This window comes from Macrobrachium rosenbergii, chromosome 12, assembly GCF_040412425.1.
Source record: "Macrobrachium rosenbergii isolate ZJJX-2024 chromosome 12, ASM4041242v1, whole genome shotgun sequence".
NCBI classification, from domain to species: domain Eukaryota; kingdom Metazoa; phylum Arthropoda; class Malacostraca; order Decapoda; family Palaemonidae; genus Macrobrachium; species Macrobrachium rosenbergii.
This window is the reverse complement of record NC_089752.1, coordinates 82,744,566-82,762,365: the sequence shown is the minus strand read 5'-3', so window position 1 is coordinate 82,762,365 and position 17,800 is coordinate 82,744,566. Positions and strand designations below refer to the sequence as shown.

At 40.2% G+C, this 17,800-nt stretch overlaps 1 long non-coding RNA gene across 1 annotated transcript; it reads right to left on the bottom strand.

Annotated features, from left to right (window-relative positions):
• Nucleotides 1-3,458: 3,458 nt before the first annotated feature.
• On the bottom strand, nucleotides 3,459-16,288 carry LOC136843744 (uncharacterized). The gene is made up of 3 exons (XR_010854660.1): nucleotides 15,979-16,288; nucleotides 15,411-15,567; nucleotides 3,459-3,541 (listed from the first exon to the last, which is right to left on the bottom strand). It is a non-coding gene; the product is annotated as an uncharacterized lncRNA (long non-coding RNA).
• Nucleotides 16,289-17,800: the final 1,512 nt, after the last annotated feature.

Here is a 17,800-nt window from a genome sequence, read left to right as displayed (position 1 = left end):
TCCTTGAAATATGGAGCCAGTAGAGCCATGAATAGTTCAGTTTTATTTACATTTGTATCATGCCATTGTAGTGGAAGTGAAGTTCTAGGATTCTTTCATATATTCATCTAGAAATTTGTTAGCAAATCGCTTGGTTTCTGTTAAATAAGCCCAAGGCTTTGTCACCAAAAACTAAAAAATTTCCAGATGGTTTTCCTCTTATCCTGGAACAATAAATTTCATAGGTCAAAGAAACAAAAAGTAAAGGGACTCCTCTCCTTACTGGTTACTGTCCAGTCACTTGGCAAGGTGATGCTAAAGTTGAAGTTTTCTTCAGAATCAGATAAATCTTCACTGTCTAGTTGGAGGCTTTTTAATGATGTTCCTATAATTTGTATGAGAGTAAAGTGTATTTCTGACCTTGATCAGTGCAGCACTAGCCTTGAAAGAGGTAAGAAGTGTTACTCCGTCGAAGGCGTTAGTGTTCTGGGGCCTTAGCTTATTTGTTATCTGTACTAGTGACATGGGACAGAGTCTAGTGAACAAACTGATGGCATGGACTTAAAATGCTACACTTCTAGCTGCTGTTCCATCTATGCGCCTTAGGCTTGTGGTTGCATAATCCTTGAATATTGATCTGGCACACATTGAGTGGAGAAGGCATTGGGGCATGAAGGTTAACCCTTCTAAAACTAAGTATGATAATCAATCTAGAACACATGTCTTTGCATCCTGTTTTTATATTTAAATGGCACGGTTTTAAATGTCAGTGACTCTTAAGATTTGGGTTTTACTTTGCAAGGTATTGACTTTTATAGCTAAAAAAGGTAGTATTGCTTCCTCTGTTAAAAGTTTGTATCTTGCAGAAATTTTTTTAGTGTTTTGTAAAGCATACTGTTTGGAGTACTGTTTTGCAATGTGGTCTTTGGGTTCTGACTCATCTCAAACTCTTGGTGAATTATGTCATCGTTGGTCTGTTTTACAACTCCTTAATGTTGACCTTGGTATAAAATGATTTATGTATGTTGCATAAGGTGTACTATGATGATAAACTTTCTGCACTCTTCCTCTTACCTGACATAGCTGTTTTTGTGTGCAACATTGTGCAGGCTGCTGCTTCAAACAGTGTCATTTTCTAGTGTTAGCTTTAATGCTATTCAGTTTACTAGGAGTTTTGTCTGGGCTAATACTGAAATGTGGAGTAGTTTGCCCAGTGCAGTTGTGGTATCTTTTATCTCGAAGTATTTAAATGAAGAGCAAATTCATTCCTGCTTTCTGCTGACATCAAATTCAGGTTTATTGGTTTTCATTTCCTCATATTTATTTTCACCTTTTCCTTTCAGTTTTCTATTTGCAGACTGATTTCCCTATGGAGCTCTGTTGGATTTATAATTTGTTTGACTCTTGTATACAAGGGTTTTCACTTGAAGATTTAAACCGTTATCTATAAGTGAAACCTATTCATATGGAACAAGCCAAAGAATATGGTGTTCATGAGGAAGTAAGAGGAAGTAAAGGGAAGTACAGAAAGAAGAGATCCCACTTAATAAAAAAGGAAATAATAAATTAATAAAAATGTATTAAAATGAGAGAATAGTATTATGGTAATAATGCATTGCATTTTCGCTTGAACTTCTGAAGTTCAAACTGCACGACATCATCTGGGAGGCTGTCCCACAGTCCAACAGTTTAAGGAATAAAGGACCTGTGGAATGGGAAGGAACATTTACTGCATATTGGTGCTGCTGTTCAGCGAATTGGGTTGCTCTTGGCAGATAAAGGGGATCAGGGATCAATTGTGAATATCAAAGGTCTCTATTGAAATACAACTTATGAAAAAGTGACAAACAAGAGACTGTCAGTGGTTCAAGTCATAACTGCTACTACAAGGAAACAAACCTACCACCACAAACCCACTCTGAAAGATAAATCTCTGGCAGAAGCAGACATCCACACTGGAGAACAGTATTTCAGTAAAGGAAGCACAAATGACTTAAAACAGGTTATGTGATTTTTTTCACTGTTACAGATATAAGGAGACCCTACGAACAACCTAACTTTTTGTGCGCATTTGCTGAAACTTTCATTAGATGTTTCTCAAAAGTTAGATGTGAGTCAAAAGTTACACCTAGAATACTTGAATCTTCAGACTAATTAGCAAAGTTCCATCCACCTGAAGGGGAGATGGGGGAAATTCATGCAAGATCTGCTAATCAATAGTATTTTTGTTTTACTGGAGCTCCTCATATACCATTGACTACATCATTCACTGGTCTGGTCCAATTTTTAAAAACTTTTTTTACGCTCCAATGCTACTTAATTCATGCATCATTTTGTGATAATATTTTCTCTGTGTTGTTTAATCGTTTTACAATCTGTTATATACCAAAATCATCGCAATTTAGTGTACAATACAACTAAAAAAATTAACTCATTAGCTTTAACCGCTTTCCTTACAGCGCGATTTGTATACAATTATATACGAGTTTTTTTTTTTGTCATATATTCCAATATTTATATATGATAATATTTTTTTCATTTCTGATGATTGCATACTAAACTTCAGGCAATGAGGAAAAAGGAGCCAAAAATGAACTCTTAATCTTGAAAACTGTTGCCGCTGAGATTTTTTGAAAACTTTTTTCCGCTTCGGGCGCTATTTCCCTGAGGTCCGCTGCTGGCATAGGGGAGACGTTTTTGGAAAATAGGGCTTTGGCGTTAAAGGGTTAATATCATTTCAAAGTCATCTTACAACATTATGTTCATTCTGGTCCCATACAGCTGAGACTAAAACATCTCCAGAGGGGAAGTGCTGAGTGGCACTCCCACTGTAAGGTTCCTGTCATCTAGCCACCACGCTAAATCTTCCCACACCTCTTCCGAAAAAGGAACTGGAAGAAAATTAAGAGTCCCATGCTGCGCAGCACAAGTGAAACTGCTCATGAGGGATCTCTCGGAACTTACTGATACATGAACCCAAAGGGAACACTCTTACTGCTGCCATATCTACCAGCACGCCCAAGTACTTTACCCTCTGCTTGGGAATGACATCCAATTTCTCATACTTTACGTCAACCCCCCAGTCACAACAAAACTCAAGAAAACAGTCCCTGTCCTGTGGCAACTGTAGCAACAAGCTCATAGGCCTAAACAATCACTGACATATCTCAGAAGACATATCAGGTGTGAATGGGCCCAAGCTGAAACCAGTGTGAACAGTCCGTACGTGAGTTGTCCATTAATCAGTTAACTGAGGTATGACTGTAACTTAAGTTTCCATGATTGATTCTAGCTCAAGCTGAGGAATAGCACTCTTACACAGAAGGCGATGGTTTGCATTCCCATACGAACAACAAAATATACACCAGGAGCCATTGCATCTGAGTATCAGATACAGTATTTTTCCACTGCTCTTTTTTTTTATTAAGTACTTTTTGGGAAGATTTATAAAATATTTCTCTAAATACTGAGAAAAAATAACTAACCTTCCAACAGTATGAGACAGAAGGGCTCCAGAAAAACTGTCACTTAGATTTCCATAGAATTCCAGCACTGTGAAACCCTGAAAGTAAATACATCAAAGAATATTACAAATGAAGACATTGTTATGCAGGCAATCAATAGCATATCAGATATAAAACGCTTCAAGAAGAGTCCTTTTCAAAAGATTTCAGAAAGAAGGGAATTTCAGCTTATTGGAAACTCAACCTCCATACTTCCAACCTTCAAATCGGCCTTTTCTCATCATCTCTAACAAAATTTTTACATGATGACCCTAAACATATTTTGTTCCAAGAGAACTCTTATTTTTAATTAAGGGATTTTGACAAAGGAAAAATCTATTTCTGGGTGAAGACCTGTGTCGCCCAGTGAAATGTCCCATATAGCACACATTTCTAGGTATAAATATTTGCTAGATATACCAGAGAAAAAAGCTATACAGCTAATAGGATGCCAGAGTTACTACCTCTGGAGCGATCATCCTCATAGGATGTCGGTATGTCATCTAGGAGCGAGTGGAAGCCACTACCACAGATGCTTAACCCAAATAGATCTCTCCTCTCCCAAAACCCCTCTACCCAAGGGGTGCCGTTACAGCGGTCCTTCTCCGCTCCCTACTACTACTTCTACCCAGAACCTTCATCCCGAAATAGCACCCAAGCTTTGGCCAGCCTAGGGTGGGAAAAAAAAAAGGAAGGGTTCACTGGGCAACACAGGTCTTCACCCAGAAATAGATTTTTCCTTTGTCAAAATCCTTTTTCTGGGATCGACCTGTGTCGCCCAGTGAAATAGTAGCAGAGAATTGGCCATAAAATCTTGTTAAATATAAAAAGTCAAATGTCAAAATAAAAAAATTTTACTAAGGAAAATTATTTTTGAATATGCTTTTTACTTATCCAAATAATATAACAAATTTTTAAAACTGTATATGTTAAGTAAAGTATACAAAACAATGTAGCTTAAGATATTGTTTAACAATCTAACTAAATAACCATCACCTAAATTAACAAATAGTGGTGAAAAATTTGACAATAATGGTATGTACAAAGACAGGAGTGGTTTGTGAAGCAACCCAAACCCAGTCAACAAGGCAGAAAGGCAGGGAATACAAGCGAGGCAGGTAGGTGAGAAGTATACCAATCGGTAGGCAAGCAAATTAAATTATAAATTACAACTTAAATAACATAATACTAAGCTGACTCTGGAGAAACAATGTTCCCTGCAGTGACAGCAGAAAATTTAAGAGCCTCTAAGGACTTAAGGTAGTGACGTTTAAAAACTCTTGGAGATTTCCAGCCTGTATATTTCTTAATTTCATCAAAATTCATATGTTGAAAGTAGTTAACTGAGGTGGCTACAGCACGGATATCATGGACCTGGGAAATTGAATCTGGGTTGGCTTGTTTAATAAAATAAAGAATTTGTTGTCTAATACCATTCAAGGAGATGGTTCCACCATTCTCTCTAACAAAAAGGGGACCTGAAGATCTTTGAGAAGTCCTTTCAAGGTAAGCTTTTAAGGTAACTACCGGACATAAGGAAGGATCTTCCGGAAGAGGAATGATCTTCCAGGGAGACCACCTATTTTGAGGATCTTCGTTCTTGGCTAAAAAGGTTTGGTCTGGAGAAAGTAAAACCTCTCCTGATGGGAGGAAATCCACATGATTCGACTCTCTAGAAAGGGCTGAAAGTTCAGAGATTCTAGCTCCTGAACCCAGGCTAATTAAAAACAGCGTCTCCCTAAGAAGAGTCAAATAAGAGCAAGATTCATTGTTTGTGTTTGAAGCTAATCTTAGTACGTCATTTAAAAACCAAGAAACTGTTTTAGGACGGGTTGTTGGTCTAAGACGAGCACAAGCTTTAGGAATAGAGGAAAAATATGAATCTGTTAAGTCAATGTTAAATCCCAATTGAAATATTTTCTTTAAGGCGGATTTAGTCGTAGTAATAGTACTAGCAGCTAGGCCTTTATCAAAAAGGGCCTTAAAAATGAGATTGTGAGATTCGTAGTCATTGTATGAACGTCTGATTCTTTTAAAAAGTTGGCAAGTTTTCTTACTGCTGAATCATACTGACGGAGAGTAGATTCTCTCTTATCTGATTCTAGAAACATTGTGTTCAAAGGATCAATATTAGCATTTTTCTGTGCCGTGAACTTCATGAAATCCATAAAGTTAGGGCATTCAACATTCCTGAGGAAGCTGACACAGTCTGAGTTTGTACTACTTGGGTTAACTTTGGATGAGAAATTTGTTTGGCTCTGAGTTTCAACTCTAATAGAAGAGGAAACCAGTTGCTCTTCGGCCAGTTGGGGGCTACTAGAGCTATCCGGCCTTTGAATGATCTGAGTTTGTGTAGAACTTTCAACAGAAGATTTACTGGTGGGAACAGGTAAACCTTCTGCCATTTGTTCCAGTCTACTGACATTGCATCCGTGGCATAGGCCCGAGGGTCCAGGTTCGGAGCTATATAACAAGGTAGTTTGTGATTTGATTACGTGGCAAACAGATCCACCTGAAGTCCCGGAATCTGTTGGCAAATCCAGTTGAAGGATTTCTTGTCCAAAGACCATTCTGATTCCAACGGAGTCGTTCTTGACAGAGAATCTGCAATCATGTTTCTTACTCCCGATAGATGCGTGGCGGACAAGTGCCAATGATTTTTCATTGCTAATGAAAAGATTGCTATCATTGCATGGTTTATGTGACTTGATTTGGAACCTCCCCTGTTCAGACAATGAACTATCACTGCACTGTCCAGGACTAATCTGATATGTATGTTCCTGGCTGGTCGTAAGCGTTTCAGAGTCAGGAAAACCGCCATCGCCTCTAGAATATTGATATGGAAGTGACGAAAAAGATTTGACCAGGTTCCTTGAACTTTTTTGTATTGTGAGTAACCTCCCCATCCGGTCAGAGATGCATCCGTGTGAATGATCAGAGCTGGTGGAGGGAATTGTAGAGGAATTGATTTGGAAAGACTTTTGGCCGTTGTCCAAGGTCGTAGTCTTTTCTTTAAGATTGGAGGTATGAGGGAGACTTTGTCCCTGAGATTGTGATTGGCTCAACTCCTCCACACTCGATTTATGTCTTTCAGTTTTGCTTTGAGAAGTAGATCTGTTACTGATGCAAACTGAAGAGAACCTAAGATCCTTTCTTGAGTGCGACGAGAGGCTCGTTTGCACTTGAGAAACTGTCTCGTTGATTTGGCTATCTCTTTGCATTTTGCCGGCGGAACTGAAAGTTTGTGGGTGTTTAGATCCCACTGGATTCCCAGCCATTGAAATTGGGATGCCGGAATCAGACGAGATTTCTTTACATTTATGTGAAATCCTAGATACTCTAGAAACTGGATGACCTTTCTGGTCGCCTTCCGGCACTCAGTGTCGTTGGGAGCCCAGATTAGCCAATCGTCTAGGTAAGCCACGAGCCTGATGCCTTGAGACCTCAGTTCCTGTACCACAGATTCTCCTAGTTTGGTGAAGATCCTGGGTGCTATGCTGAGCCCGAAAGGCATTACTCTGAAGGAGTAAGCCTGTTTGCCTAGTCTGAATCCTAGGTAGGGAGACAAGTTTCTCGCCATCGGGACATGATAACCCTTAAACGCCTATTGGATGTATCATACGTCGACTAAAATTGTCTGTTGGGTGCCGAGTGGACGAGCACGTCGACTACAAAAATTTCAACCGGTCAACTTTGACTCGACCAAAATGGTCGAAAAACGCAATTGTAAGCTAAAACTCTTACATTCTAGTAATATTCAATCATGTACCTTCATTTTGCAACAAATTGGAAGTCTCTAGCACAATATTTCGATTTATGGTGAATTTTTAAAAAAACTTTTTTTCTTACGCACGGATGTAACTCAGCCGAAAATTTCATAAATTCTTTCGTCATTTTGTCGTAATTTTTGCACTGTTCTATATTAGCTGTTACATAAAGTTTTATATATGAAAATGTGCGCAATTTCATGTACAATACAGCAAAATACAACCCATGGTTGTAGCTTTTATAGTTTGGCTATAAACCATGATAACTGCCAAAATTTCAAAAATCTTACAATGGTAAAAAAAGCAATTTTAATAAAAATTCAATCATTTATCATTTACCTTTTTGCAACCAATTGGAAGTCTCAGCACAATATTTCGATTTATGGTGAATTTTTGAAAAACTTTTTCCTTACGTCCGCCAGAAATTCTTTAAATCACGTTGTCGTAATGTTTGCACTGTTTTATATTAGTCGTTACATAAAGTTTTATATATGGAAATATGCGCAATTTCATGTAGAATACAACAGAAAATAACTCATGGTTGTAGCTTTTATCAGTTTTGAAATATTTTCATATAAATCACGATAACTGCCAAAATTTCAAGCTTCGGTCAACTTTAACTCGACCGAAATGGTCAAAAAACGCAATTATAAGATAAAACTCTTACATTCTAGTAATATTCAATCATGTACCTTCATTTTGCAACAAACTGGAAGTCTCTAGCACAATATTTCGATTTATGGTGAATTTCTGAACAAAAAAATTTTTTTTCCTTACGTCTGCGCGTGGTAACTCGGCCGAACATCTCAGAAATTCTTTCGTCATGTTGTCGTAATGTTTGCATCGTTTTACATTAGTCGTTACATAAACTTTTATATTTGAAAATGTGCACAATTTCATGTAGAATACAACAGAAAATAGCTCATGGTTGTAGCTTTTATCAGTTTTGAAATATTTTCACATAAATCACGATAACTACCAAAATTTCAACCTTGGTCAACTTTAACTCGACCGAAATGGTCAAAACGCAATTGTAAGCTAAAACTCTTACATTCTAGTAATATTCAATCGTTTAACTTCATTTTGCAATAAATTGGAAGTCTCTAGCACAATATTTCGATTTATGGTGAATTTTTTAAAAAAACATTTTCCTTACGTCTGCGCAGTAACTCGGCCGAACATCTCAGAAATTCTTTCATCTCGTTGTCGTAATATTTGCACCGCTTTATATTAGTCGTTACATAAAGTTTTATATATGAAAATGTGCGCAATTTCATGTACAATACAACAAAAAATAACTCATGGTTGTAGCTTTTATCAGTTTTGAAATATTTCCATATAAATCAAGATAAATTGAAAAAATTCGACTTTCGGTCAACTTTAACTCGACCGAAATGGTCGAAAACTGCAATTGTAAGCTAAAACACTTACAGTCTAGTAATATTCAATCAATTATCTTCATTTTGCAACAAACGGGAAGTCTCTAGCACAATATTTCGATTTATGGTGAATTTTTGAAAAAAACATTTTTTTATGTCTGCTCGTTAAGAATTCATGCATCATTTTGTGATAATATTTTCTCTGTGTTGCTTTGATCGTTTTAAAATTTGTTATATACCAAAATCATCGCAATTTAGTGTACAATACAACTAAAAAAATTAACTCATTAGCTTTAACCGTTTTGCTTACAGCGACTTGTATACAATTATATACGAGTTTTTTTTCGCTGTCATATATTCCAATATTTATATATGATAATGATATTTTTTTCATTTCTGATGGTTGCATACTAAACTTCAGGCAATGACAAAAAAATGAGCCAAAATGAACTCTTAATCTTAAAAACTAAGCGTGCTCTGATTTTTGAAAAAACTTTTTCCGCTTTGGCGCTAACTCACCGAACGCCGCCAGCATACGGGAGACGTTTTTGTAAATAGGGCTTCGGGGTTAAAGGGATAATATGCGTCTGTAAGATCTATAGAGGTGGTGACGGCCCCATGGGGAAGTAAGGTCCGCACCTGAGAGACGGTCAACATACGGAACTTGTCGCATTGGATATAAGAATTTAGAGTTGATAGGTCCAATATCACTCTTCTTTTGTCTGAGTCTTTCTTTGGCACGTTGAACAAGCGTCCTTGAAATTTTAGATGTCTGACTTTCTTTATTGCCTTCTTTAGAAGAAGGTCTTTTGCATATTCTAACAGATCTGGTGCTGGGGTCTGATAGAATCTGACTGGTGGAGGAGGCCCTTCTATCCAACTCCACCCTAGACCCTTTGAAACAATACTGTGGGCCCATGGACTGAAGGTCCAATGGTCACTGTGAAGGTGCAAACTCCCGCCTACCTGAGGAGGCTCATTTGTTTGAGGGCTTATTGTCTCTGCCTCCTCTTGAGCCTCTGCCTCTAGACTGAGCTCTGGATCCCGCCCTGTGCTGAAATCCGCCTCGACCTCTAACGCCCCTGGACTGGCGGTAACCTTGAAACGAACCTTGAGTTTCAAAGGTGGGGTTGAACACCGGGGAAGCCACGTAAGCAGCCGAGCCAGCAGAGTGGTGAGCTGGTTGATTCAGCAAGACATACTGAGGTTGCCCTTTGGAGGTAGAAGGTTGGGCAACTTGAGCAACAGGAACTGCCTGGACAACTGTCTGGGTCTGAGGGGCTTTGTACGGGTGGTACCTCCTTGTCCTCTTCCTTCCCTTAGGCTGAGGGCCCGAAGACTCAGAAGACTTCCTCTTAAAGGGAAGTCCCCAACGAATCCGGAGATTCTGGTTGGCCCTGGAAGCCTCACTGATGACGGTGTTGACTACGTCATCAGGAAAGAGGTTAGTTCCCCAGATGGAAGATTTAATGAGCCTGTTTGGCTTATGCCGGATGGAGGCGTCAGCAAGCACATGCTTCCGGCAGTTCCGTCTTGCCACCACAAAGTCATACAAATCACTCTGAAACGAAGCCAGAAGTGATTTGGTCAGAATCCGGAATAGAGGTTCGTCCTTATACACAGCCGATGTCAACTCCGCCAAGGTGACGGAGTTGATGGATCTACTGAGACGGCATCTAGCATCGTATTCCGCCTTGATCAAGGACTCTGGAATCCTGGGCAACTGCTCACTGAATAGATCCGAAGCGCACTCCGGATCCAGCCTACCTACTGTAAAGGTTTCAGGAGCCCCAACCCAGCAATCCAGATCTCCCGGAAAGAGTAGAGATGTAGAGTCCGTCTCACGAAGCTGAGGCATCAGCTTCTCCTCTATCCCGGCCTGCAGAGTCAACTCAGCTATCTTAGAAGTACAAGGGGTGGGAATGTCCTCATGGACAACAAACATCGTATACTGCCCCTTGTGAGGAGTTAGCTTAGTGTTGGCACACTCCCAGTCAGACAGTATTCTGACCCATGCGGACTGTGCTTGGTCCCTGGGGAAGATCACCGTCTCCCTGGGAACCTTGTCTTCCCTCACCAGAGCTTCTTCCGATAAACGGGCGTATCCCGGGAAAGGAAAGACAAGATCCGCCGGAAAGAACTCGTAGTCTTCCACAGGACGGGTGCCACAACCTTCAATGGTTAATTTACCATTGGCAAAGGGGCATTGAAGGCAAGACGCCAAGGATTACAGTCCTCAAATGTTGGAAGCTTCGAGGAGTCCAGAATAGAGTAACTCCGTTGCTGTACCGGACCGGTATTGACGAATCCGGCAAGCGACTCCTCTTGGGTCTTCAGTCTCTGAGCCAGAGACTGTACAAATCTGCCAGATGTCTCCAGACTCGAAGCGAGATCTCGAGACATCGTCTCAAATTGTGAGTCTACCTTGGCAGATATCTTCTTCATCAGGATATCTGCGAAGGCCTCAGGGTCAAATTCAGGTTTCTTAGCTTTGGCCGCCTTGGGTCTCGAACCCTTAGAAGGGGGAGCAGCCTTCTGAGAGGAAATCGAAGGTTTGGGAGCCAACGACAACCTGGCGGAACTCGGCATGGCCGGGATCTTCGGGGGTTTTGACAATTTAGGTAACGTCTTCGTCTTCGCCAAGGACTTCATTTTGGGGATCACCGATCCCGAACAGGCCCCAAGGGCGGAGACTTTAGAGAAGCCTTGGAAGGAGGAAGATGAAGACACAGGAGAGCTAAAAGAAATTGAATGTTTATTTCTACCTGCCTCACTTACATCCCTACCTTCCTCCTCCGGATCGATGGCCATTGGTTCTATGTGAATGTTGATGTTGGCCACTTCCTCGGCCACTTCCTCGCACAGTTCTTGCTGGTCTTCCGGCAGGACTTGGGTCTCAATCCTAATCCTGTTAATCAGGGGCTCCGCCACTTCGGGAGCTACAGCTGCAGAGGACCTGGCCATGGGGTAAAGGATGTTACATATGTCCTCTGCTAGCACATAGGGGCGTCCCTGACCAACGTTGCAACCGAAGCCCCCGACCCAGATCTTAAGGGTAGCAAGAGATGAGGATTGGCGGGACCGAGGAACCTGAAACAGGATATAATGTCAATATAGGAAATTGACGTGTAAATTCTTTCGTCATAAGGAGATGCACTTCAGACCTGTTTGAAATATTCATAAGAGTATGCCAAAAGGTTAACATACCGAATCATCAATCACGTCTTGGTAAAGGGCGTAGCATACATCACAACCATCGGGATGCCAGACAAGATGATCCTCCACCTCGACTGCGCAGCTGGCATGAGACCTGCATGCTACATGGCCACAGGGTTGCTGTAAATAAGCGTTACAGCCCGGCCCCTGACAATGAACCACCTGTAAGAGGAATTGATACATGAGTATCAAAAGTGATAACGCCGGAACAGTTTCCAGCGGTGGGGAATGACTAAACTAGTAAAGACTTAAATTAATAATTTTCACTCCACGCCGGAGTTGAGATCTGGGGTAAACAATAAGGTTACGGCGGAATGTTCCGATACAATCAGAACAGGGAGGCCAGGCCTGAAGTTGATCGCAACGGAGAACAATTCCAGTGAATCCGGAGCGTCCCGTCTAAATTAACCTCACAGAAATCAACAACCGAGTGGTGGAAAAAGCAAGTTTCGCTGGAACGAGGTTCCGGGACTGATTTCAGCGGAACGTAGTTCACGGGGAATAAGGTAAAAACTAAAAATAATATTCAGCCCGGCATCTCAACAATTCTGCCATAAAAAAGGGAGGGGGAAGACACCGACGCTCAAGCTATTGTTCCTTACCAGGAACTAAACAGCGAGCTAACGATAGCCGCCAGAACAGGTCCGGATGGCGGAACAGTGGAGAAGTAGGGGGCAGAGAAAACATGGCGACTACAACAGGTCAGGTGCCTAAACACCTTCCACGAAGCGTCATCTCAACCAAAAAGGGCAAATGAGCATTGCTCTAAAATGCCCCAAAGGGAGAAGCCATGAATAGACAATAGACTGATATATAAGGAGTGAGAGAAAACACATGAAGGCGGAATAGATAATATCTATAGCCTAGCCTAACCTTCCGAAGTGAACACCTGGACAGGTAGGCTAGGTCACGCCAGTGAGACAAACGAGAAAGGGGCACCAGCACCGAACCAAGCCTTCCGAGATTTGACGAATCAAACTGGTCAGGAAGGACGGGCAGGCGCCAAAAGCTCGAACGAAGGCCACCCTAGAAGACCTATCTTACCTAGGCCTAGAAAGCCAGGGTAGGAAGGAAAACTGGGGCCAACTTAGCCTACCTTCCGAGATTCGACAGTGTCAAACTGGTCAGGTAGGCTAATGAGTGACACTACCATACATATCAGACTAAAGGCATATAAGGAATACATAATAATAATAAAATTGAAATAATATAATTACAAAAATTTAATGCACCTGCGTAAAGAACAAAAAGGAAAGGGTAGGCTAGGCCTCACTTCCCACTATTCTAAAATGTAACAATAGTCGTGCACGTCAGAAACGAACGATAAATTAAAACTATCATTATTATTATATGGAGCATTATAAGAAAAATCTTCCAAGGCGTCAGAAGATATAGGAGCATCAAGAGGTTGTGGACTACAACCACGAACGAAAACAAACATGGCGGCTCCGAGCCGAACAAAGTGTAAGTTATAAAACGGGACAAAATTGTCCAACCCAGTCCCAAACCAACAAAAATGAATACTCAACTTAGAAGAGGATGCGTCCTGATTGATTGAAGACATGATGTGATAACCAAAATGCCAAAATTAAGGAAAAGGGCACAAAAAACACACCAGCGAAAAACGTGTGTATACGAGAAAAGGTGCTATGAGAGGATAAAGGTTCTGGGTAGAAGTAGTAGTAGCGAGCAGAGAAGGACCGCTGTAACGGCACCCCTTGGGTAGAGGGGTTTTGGGAGAGGAGAGATCTATTTGGGTTAAGCATCTGTGGTAGTGGCTTCCACTCGCTCCTAGATGACATACCGACATCCTATGAGGATGATCGCTCCAGAGGTAGTAACTCTGGCATCCTATTAGCTGTATAGCTTTTTTCTCTGGTATATCTAGCAAATATTTATACCCAGAAATGTGTGCTATATGGGACACTTCACTGGGCGACACAGGTCGATCTCAGAAATGTCTTTATGCCTAGTCACAACACATGCCTACAATGACAAAAGGCAAAAGTAAACAAAAACATCACTGAATGTCTGCTCATACTAGTGATGCTTTAATTGGAAGTATTTTAGAAGGTCTGCTACTAGGGAGAGACAAATCTCACCTGCCTGAGGTTCAGATGAATAAAATCACAATTCTCTTAATGCAAATTCTATTTTTCCCAGATATAAAAAAATGAAGTACAGTATAGTAATACCTTGTTAGTCTGCTTTTTCAAATCTGCACTACTCCATTGTGTTGTGTGTGTGTGTGTGTGTGTGTGTGTGTGTGTGTGTGTGTGTGTGTGTGTGTGTCTCTCTCTGTCTCATTAGCTCTTGCTTGGACTGTACATTCAACCTCCTCAGTGGATGAGTCATGCTTCCATTTCATTGTCTCATGAAGCCAGAAAGAAATAGTTCTGAACACCTCTTTCATGGCCCTCCCAGTACTAACAAAGAGGCAGCAACACTCAGGTCTGAGATGTTATTTTCTCTTTAGGTAGTACAGTCGACCAGCCATATTCGCCGGGGTTAGGGACCACAACCAACCATGAATACCAAAATCTGCGATATATTGGAACCCCCCTTTAAAAACGCTTATATGTAACTGCCTACTTCAAGCCAATCAACATCAAGGAATGCTTGTACCCTGCTGCTTGATTGACTACTTCCAACCCTTCCTAGCTGGAGAGAGAGAGAGAGAGAGAGAGAGAGAGAGAGAGAGAGAGAGAGAGAGAGAGAGAGAGAGAGAGAGAGAGTACAGCATACCTTAAAATTTTTAATAGTTCCAACAAAAATATACCTTAAACTATCATCCTAAAACACTTTAATATCATTTCAAAGTCATCTTACAACATTACGTTCATTCTGGTCCCATACAGCTGAGACTAAAACATCTCCAGAGGGGAAGTGCTGAGTGGCACTCCCACTGTAAGGTTCCTGTCATCTAGCCACCACGCTAAATCTTCCCACACCTCTTCCGAAAAAGGAACTGGAAGAAAATTAGAGTCCCATGCTGCGCAGCACAAGTGAAACTGCTCATGAGGGATCTCTCGGAACTTACTGATACATGAACCCAAAGGGAACACTCTTACTGCTGCCATATCTACCAGCACGCCCAAGTACTTTACCCTCTGCTTGGGAATGACATCCAATTTCTCATACTTTACGTCAACCCCCCAGTCACAACAAAACTCAAGAAAACAGTCCCTGTCCTGTGGCAACTGTAGCAACAAGCTCATAGGCCTAAACAATCACTGACATATCTCGGAAGACATATCAGGTGTGAATGGGCCCAAGCTGAAACCAGTGTGAACAGTCCATACGTGAGTTATCCATTAACCAGTTAACTGAGGTATGAATGTATCGTAAGTTTCCATGATTGATTCTAGCTCAAGCTGAGGAATAGCACTCTTACACAGAAGGCGATGGTTTGCATTCCCATACGAACAACAAAATATACACCAGGAGCCATTGCATCTGAGTATCAGATATAGCAGCTTTCCACCGCTCTTTTTTTTTTTTTATGGGAGTACTGTTTGTTAAGATTTATAAAATATTTCTTTAAATACTGAGAAAAAATAACTAACCTTCCAACAGTATGAGACAGAAGGGCTCCAGAAAAACTGTCACTTAGATTTCCATAGAATTCCAGCACTGTGAAACCCTGAAAGTAAATACATCAAAGAATATTACAAATGAAGACATTGTTATGCAGGCAATCAATAGCATATCAGATATAAAACGCTTCAAGAAGAGTCCTTTTCAAAAGATTTCAGAAAGAAGGGAATTTCAGCTTACTGGAAACTCAACCTCCATACTTCCAACCTTCAAATCGGCCTTTTCTCATCATCTCTAACAAAATTTTTACATGATGACACTAAACATATTTTTCTCCAAGAGAACTCTTATTTTTAATTGTGTCTTTATGCCTAGTCACAACACATGCCTACAATGACAAAAGGCAAAAGTAAACAAAAACATCACTGAATGTCTGCTCATACTAGTGATGCTTTAGTTAGCAGTATTTTAGAAGGTCTGCTACTAGGGAGAGACAAATCTCACCTGCCTGAGGTTCAGATGAATAAAATAAAAATTCTCTTAAAGCAAATTCTATTTTTCCCAGATATAAAAAAATGAAGTACAGTATAGTAATACCTTGTTAGTCTGCTTTTTCAAATCTGCACTACTCCATTCTGTGTGTGTGTGTGTGTGTGTCTCTCTTTCTGTCTCATTAGCTCTTGCCTGGACTGTACATTCAACCTCCTCACTGGATGAGTCATGCTCCCACTTGATTGTCTCATGGAGCCCGAAAGAAATAGTTCTGGACACCTCTTTTTTGGCCCTCCCAGTACTAACAAAGGGCAGCAACACTCAGGTCTGAGATGTTATTTTCTCTTAAGGTAGTACAGTTGACCTCCCGTATTCGCCAGAGTTATGGACCACAACCAACCCTGAGTACCAAAATCTGCGATATATTGGAACCTCCCTTTAAAAACACTTATATGTAGCTGCAACTAAAATGCTTGTAACTGCCTATTTTAATAGTTCCAACAAAAGTATACCTTCAACTATCATCCTAAAACAATTTAATATTATTTCAAAGTCATCTTACAACATTACCCTTAAAAATATATGGCTCACAACTACGTGAGATGTAACCGACCCCTAAGAGAGAGAGAGAGAAAGAGAGAGAGAACAAAAATACATATGAACGTTACACATATTTAATACACTATTGACAGTACATATACAAAGGTATATAAAGATTAATTCGTGAAATAGGTTATAATATACAGTATCAGGAAACATTTAAACTAAAATCAAATCAATCATAAAGAGAACACTCCCTCACAAAACAGTGGAGCTACAAGCTAATCAGCAACTATAGCAAAGTCCAGCGCTCTTTGCAGTTAAGCCCCGCCCACTGCTTACATCATGACCATCCCTTAAAGCTAATTGGTTGGCAATAGTTTCAGAAAGTTGATTAATCTGTGGCTCTTTTCATGTTCATTAATATTGCAATGGTTGTTGTACCGAACTAAAATACGTTCTGCAGATTGTCGAAAGGAAACGTTATTTTATCCCCTGAAATAAAATCGTAATACGCATCTCAATAAAGGTGGTAAAAAAAAGGAAAATATAAACGAAGTAATGAGTGTTCCGCGAGGCTGTCGTGTTGTGTTTCGTAAATGAGGTTCACCTGAATACAGAGGTGACACAGGGAATGTCTGGATTCGAATCGGTGCACTTGAATCACTAACAATGATAATTACCGTCTGATATTGTCAAGCGTGTTCACCATTCTAAACTTAAACACAGACACTTTCTCAGAGCTAAGCAGACTGATATTTCATATTGATTTTAGGAAATTTTTCTCAGAGCTAAGCAGACTGATATTTCATATTGATTTTATGAAATTTTACAACTTTTTGACAGTCATAAAATCCATTTCATTGCACTCGTTTACACATTCGGAGGGATGACGAGCAGTGACTGCACTCTACAAAACCAGAATATGCCTATGTTTACAGTATAATAGGCTGTACGAGTCGTATTGGATATAATTTCCTGAGAATTTTCTTAAGGACATTACCTTCTTCCGAAATAACAGGATCATAAAAATGGACGTAGACCTATGATGTCCTATGTCATTTTGTCGGTTTATGCAGCTTATGGTGCTTGTATTATAGGCCTATCTTATACTCAATCGTTTTATTGTGGTTATTCTTATTTTTGTTTTTGTTGTTATGGTGCTTGTACAGTAGTTTTGTGTCTTCGAAAACTTTTCATATGGTAACCTAACATTGCAGAATAAACATAGACCTACTCATAAAATACTGGTTTAAAGAATTTTCTGCCTACTCTTGTTAATTGAAATTTAGTCATTTGTTTTAATTAAAAGTAATTGGGATCTTTATGAATACAGTCTACGCTAAACATTCTCCTAACAACAGATCCTAACAGCAGAGAGAGAGAG